This window comes from Coenobita brevimanus, chromosome 97 (assembly GCF_032717465.1).
Source record: "Coenobita brevimanus isolate Jiangsu-jjx chromosome 97, ASM3271746v2, whole genome shotgun sequence".
In the NCBI taxonomy this organism is placed as follows: domain Eukaryota; kingdom Metazoa; phylum Arthropoda; class Malacostraca; order Decapoda; family Coenobitidae; genus Coenobita; species Coenobita brevimanus.
This window is the reverse complement of record NC_137050.1, coordinates 35,555,709-35,562,066: the sequence shown is the minus strand read 5'-3', so window position 1 is coordinate 35,562,066 and position 6,358 is coordinate 35,555,709. Positions and strand designations below refer to the sequence as shown.

Genomic DNA, 6,358 nt, shown 5'->3' with positions numbered 1-6,358 from the left:
CACTCGCCTGAACAAAATCGTCTGGTTGAAGCCTAAATAAAGCCCTCTGATGGACAAAGAGCAAAAAAAGGTTAACGAATTATTGTGCCATGGAACTCTGCAGTCACAGTCATCAAGAAGTCTCCAGCAGACCCGAAAAAGCCGTCACCAATATCGAGTTGCCTAGAATACTTAGCCAGAAAAATTGCTCGAGCGATACTGCCTTTTAATCCCCTCAAAACCATGACGTATTATTGCTTTATTTTGCTGCCTTCAGACGAATTTACTCAGCTTTGGATAAACTTTCTAATTGAAGGCTTTAGTGAAGGCTTTATTAATTTTAGTCTCTCCATTTCCAAAAGCCTGCCAAGGCTATGTAAAATCGTGTAAAGAGAGCAGGAACAAAATAAAGACTAAGGCACTGGACTGAGAGGGTAAACTGGTGAAAGAAAACGGAAGAAAGAAAACATAAGACAGCAGCAACGATTCAAGACGGGGACTGCAAAAAGTGAGTCGTTATCTTCACGGTCATTTCACTTGGTTCAGACACCAGTGATGATATTTACGGCCCTCATGGGGGCTATCCCACCAATGCCCCATCTTCGGCTGTTATTTACGAGTATCTTTCTTTTTCTTTCCTCTCCCGTCGCTGTTATGGCAGTAAACAGTAATTCATCCACCTTAACAGCGATTTTCGTCATTTTGCATTTCATCTCCCCTATTTCAGTGGTAGAACAAACCTACGCATCTGCTCGTGTCCTTTCCATAGTGATTTTACGTGACTAGTACAATATTCTACTCTATTATCCATCTCTAGCTACAACTCGGAATTCACGGCGGAGACAAGGCAATTTTAGGTCAAATTAAATCAGAGTTTAAATACAGAGTTGATTGCATCATTTACTGGTAAGATGGGCCTGCTGCTGAATACCCATATCATTCCCTCATAACGACTCATACATTCATATTGACCAGCCAGTAACTTTAAAAGCCGAGCTGAATATGATCTGCTCTGTTCTGACTTGCCGATGATCTCTCAAACCTTGCAGCTCAGTTGGCGACCAGACGTAGTAAGACTGGGGGGGGGGGGAGGTGATTTTACTAATAAACTGACTCATTCCTACGTCACAACAGACTCATCGACATTCATGTAACGGCGACTTACTATCAAGTCTTGAAAGTGAACCAGTACGGTCAAAAAAAAAAAAAAAAAAAAAAAAAAGAAGAAGAAGAAGAGGTGCCAAGGCACAGCAAACCCGTCCCCGGCAGTCATTTCAGTGCTGACGTATAAACAACACGATATCTAGTCAAAGATGTCACATATCAATTTTGGAATAAATCGGTGTTATCCCCATTTGAAAATTTAGGCCAGACCCACTTGACATTCACCCCCTACCACCAACTGGGGGGTGACCCCCCCTGATGTAATGATGCATATTATAGGATGCAGATTTGAAAGATGCACCTTTAGGTTTTGGTTTCATGTCGATATGACGATTCTGAAGAGAGTTATTGCGAAAAAAAACAATTTCTACCCGTCCTTTTTTTTTGGGGGAGGGGGGGGGCCTACAGCCTAGGTCTTGACCCACCTTGGCCCAAAATTTAATCAGGTGGTCAGAAGGTCATAGCCCATCATCCCTGTAATTAGTCAAAATCGCACCAGTAGTTTTCGCGTAAAGCTGTTAACAGACAGACAGACAGACAGACAGACAAACAAACACAGACAAACCAAGTGAAAACAATACCCGTCCCCGAGCCCATCCGGGGCGGGTATGGGTAAAGAGGGATAAATAGATTTCCAAGCTGAGGGAGGCAGTGTTCTCCACAGGTTCATCTTAGCTTCCCCTCACATTAGTCCCCTGTGAGGACGAAAGTACTTTAACCCCAGGCCACGGGGAGGCTGTGTGTTTGTATGTTTCTTCCCCTCCCCTACACACACACACACACACACACACACACACCAAATACTGTGAAAATACTGGGACTGTGCAAGCTTCAATTACACAGTGAGGCTGGTACAGTGGGGTCGCTTCAATAGTGCTCCTCATTTGAGTGTTACTGCCTGGCATTCCTTGCGAGTGTAATGCAAACACTCAACGGTGGACTCGTGTAATGGACTTGGGTTTCAGTACACTACTCATTTAACTTTGGTCTCCCTTGTGGTGTCACTGGAACAGACGGACATGCCCGCCACCTGAGGCCACTACCCGGTGACTGTATTAAATCTGAATACATTTTTGCTCTACAACATACAAACGTTAATAAATTTTTCTCAAAGGAAGCAGACTGTAGTAAATGTATGTCGTATTTTAACAAATTTATATTAGACTAAAACTACACAGACCATTAAACTGTGCACACTTACATAGAACTAGAAACTAAATACCCGAGGATCTAAAAGTGCAGTGCAGTAGTAGATGTGGGCTGGGCGGCAGGAATGGCCATAAGGGTTGTTCTGCATAGTGTACATTTCGTGGCGTGGAAGCTGACGAACGACAAATGACCACCTCGTTTCCTTTATGCACCTGGGAAGCATTCTGTGTCAATTTAATGTAAGTAGACTGACTTATGTCCCGTTCAATCAGTCTGGCAAAAATGAGAGAGAGAGAGAGAGAGAGAGAGAGAGAGAGAGAGAGAGAGAGAGAGTGAGAGAGAAACAATCGCAGGGTTCATCAGACTTTCAAATTCTGTACATTAGCAATTCGCACCAAATATATTCACACCAAAAAATATCCGTCACCTCTTCAATCCGACGACTTTTTGTTATATTCCTCGTATCTCCAGACGATTTTACTGCGATTTACAGAGACCCTAAATGGCTAGGGGGTTTATGGAGGCTGTGTCTAACCCCTGCTATTCCAAAAATCTACGTTGAATAATAGTCTAATTTAAAAAAAAAAAACTACAGACGATGTACTGGGGTTCAAGAGGTTCACATAGAAAAGCAAGGCAGAAACATAGAAGAAAAAAGAATGAGAGACGAGATTACAGTATTTAGGTCAAAAGATAAAGCATTTTTATAGTGTCTGGCGATATTTTTTTTTCTTCTTGAACCAGTCCACCTGACTCTCTTTGTATAAAGATCTGTATGTCTATCTGTTCATCTACTTCTCTTTTTGTCTGACTGTCTATTGGTCCATTCACTTATCCCTTTATCCATCCATCTATCTATCTATCTATCTATCTACCGACATACATACATATCTATCTATCTATATATATATATATATATATATATATATATATATATATATATATATATATATATATATATATATATATATATATATATATATATATATATATATATATATATATATATATATATAATGAAAGTCGAAGAGGATGCATATAAAACTCTCTAAATAGCTCTAACATTAACAGCTTTTACGACGAATTATATGTGTACATTACAGTTGCGAATATTCTCTTCCTTTAATGCCAGGTCTCACTACCATACAGCATTACACTGCTAACACATGCTGCACACAAAGATCCTTTAACACAGAATGTTTGTGTCGGTCTGTCTGTCCTTTATGGAAATCAAGCAGGATGCATACAGAGCTCACTAAACAGCTCTAAAAGGTGTACCTTCTTACTACAAATTTTAACGTGTACAAGATGCAAGGCGCCCCTCACGGCCAAGAAATAATCGAGTCGGCATGATGGCAACGTGGTGGCCAGTGACCGTAAAGAGTGTTACTTCTACAGGGATATCATTATTGACTACAACGGGTCGGATAGGTGGACGGATTGGTGGGTGGGCTGGGTGGGAGTGGAAGGACACGGTGGGTATGCAGGGTGGGAGGGTGGGTGTGGTAGGACGGGGGGGGGTAGGGTTTGGTGGATGTGGTTGGGCAGCATGGGTGGATGAGTGGGTGGGCAGAATGGGTGGGTGAGTGTGGGTGAGTGGGTGGGCAGTATGGGTGAGTGGGTGGGCAGAATGGGTGGGTGAGTGTGGGTGAGTGGGTGGGCAGTATGGGTGGGTGAGTGGGTGGGCAGTATGGGTGGGTGAGTGGGTGGGCAGTATGGGTGGGTCAGTATGGGTGAGTGGGTGAGTGTGGGTGAGAGGGTGGGTGAGAGGGTGGGCAGTATGGGTAGGTGAGCGTGTGGGCTGGATAGGTGGGAAGGTGGGTGGGTAAGGTAGGTGGGTAGTGGGAATACACGTCCATGATCGGAAGAGGTCCATGGGGAATATAGCCCTGGGGAAATGGACCCAAGGAGGAACATAGGTTCAGTGGATAAAATGGCACCTGGTGGTCTTCTCCCACAGGGGGAGTGGCCATCCAGGGTCCCAGACATTGCCGGTATGCACGTTCACAGGGTTTTACCCAGGCAACGCCGGGTGCCTCTGCTAGTCTAACCTATTAGTCAATAAGTCAGTCCATCCATCCATCCATCCTTCCATCCATTTGTCTGTCTCAGTCCATCACTCAATCAACTGAGTTAGTCAGTCAGTCCCTATCTATCAATCTATCTTACTAACTATCTATTTTACCTGGCAGAGATCAGCAGGGCCCTATAGGAAAGAACCTAAGTATCTAGCAAGCGGTAGGTATCGCACTTATTATTATGGCGAGAGAGAGAGAGAGAGAGACAGAGAGAGAGACAGAGACAGAGAGAGACAGACAGACAGACAGAGAGAGCTAACCCCCCATTTCCTAATGCCACCAATCTTGTCGCCACTCCCGTTATCTGTTATCAGCATGACGGAAGCACTGATAACTTAGTAGTGGTATTTATGGCCTTCCCTTCCCTCACCCTCACAAGACACTCACACAGGAGGAGTTCAGTCTTTCTGGTATTTTTGGCCATTTTGAGGAGGCGGTGGTTCAGTGGTAATGGTAAGGACTGCTGATTAAATGACATAGGGAACACTGTGAGGGTTTGGAATACACAGACAGATGTAAAACTGTGTGTGTGTGTGTGTGTGTGTGTGTGTGTGTGTGTGTGTGTGTGTGTGTGTGTAAGGCCATTTACAAGTATTAGCATATGGGCAGTTTAACACAATTTGGAACATACATACTTGCTTCAACAGACATGCAGATACATAAAAAAGTTAATTTCTTCAGGCCAGGGACATTATTATAACTGTATTCTTGCTGACGTCAAACACATATTTCAGTTTAGTTAATACCTCGGCAGGCTGTATATAACTAACCCTATCCTCAGCCACCTTAACCCATCCTACACTATCCAAATCTCATGCAACCCAACCTGTCCTGGGCTACATTATTATAACTATTCCCGAGCCAGTCTAGTTTAACCACTTCACTCGGATGATTTCTTTTTAACAGCCGCGATCGCGAAGCTGGTATTGTATTCAGTGTGTGTGTGTGTGTGTGTGTGTGTGTGTGTGTGTGTGTGTGTGTGTGTGTGTGTGTGTGTGTGTGTGTGTGTGTGTGTGTGTGTGTGTGTGTGTGTGTGTGTGTGTGTGTGTGTGTGTGTGTGTGTGTGTGTGTGTGTGTGTGTGTGTGTGTGTGTTAGCACGATAACTTCGCAGCCCCTCAAGATATCATCATAAAATTTTACAAGCGTGTAGTTGGGATGAAAATCTCCTACGAGTATTGTTTTCAGTTTGTCCGTCTGTCTGTGTGTCTGTTAGCTCGATAACTTCGCAATAGCCCAAGATATCATCACAAAAATTTACAGGGATGAAAATCTGCGAGTTTGAAACTGGTGAAAGTAGGCCAAGGGCTGTGTGTCTGTTACCACGATAACTTCGCCATCGCTTAAGATATCACAAAATTTTACAGGTGTGTAATAGGGATGAAAATCTCCTCCATCTATCCATCCATCATCCAATCCTACGTTGCCCCATGAGGAGCGTAGGAGCCCAGGGCTAGGCAGTTGGTCCTGATATTTATGAGTGACCAGTCTCACTCACCCTGAGTGGCATTACGTGAGCAATAAACCCCAACCACCCCTTGGATATAAACCTTCACCAGTTCAATCCGACTGGAGCATAATATTTAGCCACTAAACCACCAGGCGCCAAAATATGGTTATATGGTTACCACCAAGCGTAGTAAATGGCTTCCTGGTGTACAGGAAACCATTTGGCTTGTCACTCAGTGTACAGTCACTCACAGGCAGAAGGAAGAGGACAGAATGAAGGAAAGAAAGACAGAAGAGGGAGTGTAAAGTCACCCTTAGGCAGAAGGACAAGGAAAGAATGAAGGAAAGACAGAAGAGGATGGAAGGAAAGAAGGATGGAGGAGAGGAAAGGGCAGACACCCGAGAGCAGCACTACATCGAGTGAGTGGATGGTGGACGTCCCCACCTACCACATACCATTTGGCTTGTCCTACGAGTTCGAAATTGGTGAAAGTCAAGGTCAAGGTCATATTCCGAGCTGCGCTAGATATGTATTGGCTCG

General features: G+C 44.0%; 1 protein-coding gene across 1 annotated transcript in view; it reads right to left on the bottom strand.

The window, feature by feature from the left end:
- The window catches only part of LOC145413654 (uncharacterized), a 332,513-nt gene that overhangs the window by 91,917 nt on the left and 234,238 nt on the right, over window positions 1-6,358 (bottom strand). The gene's annotated exons all lie outside the window — the stretch shown is intronic.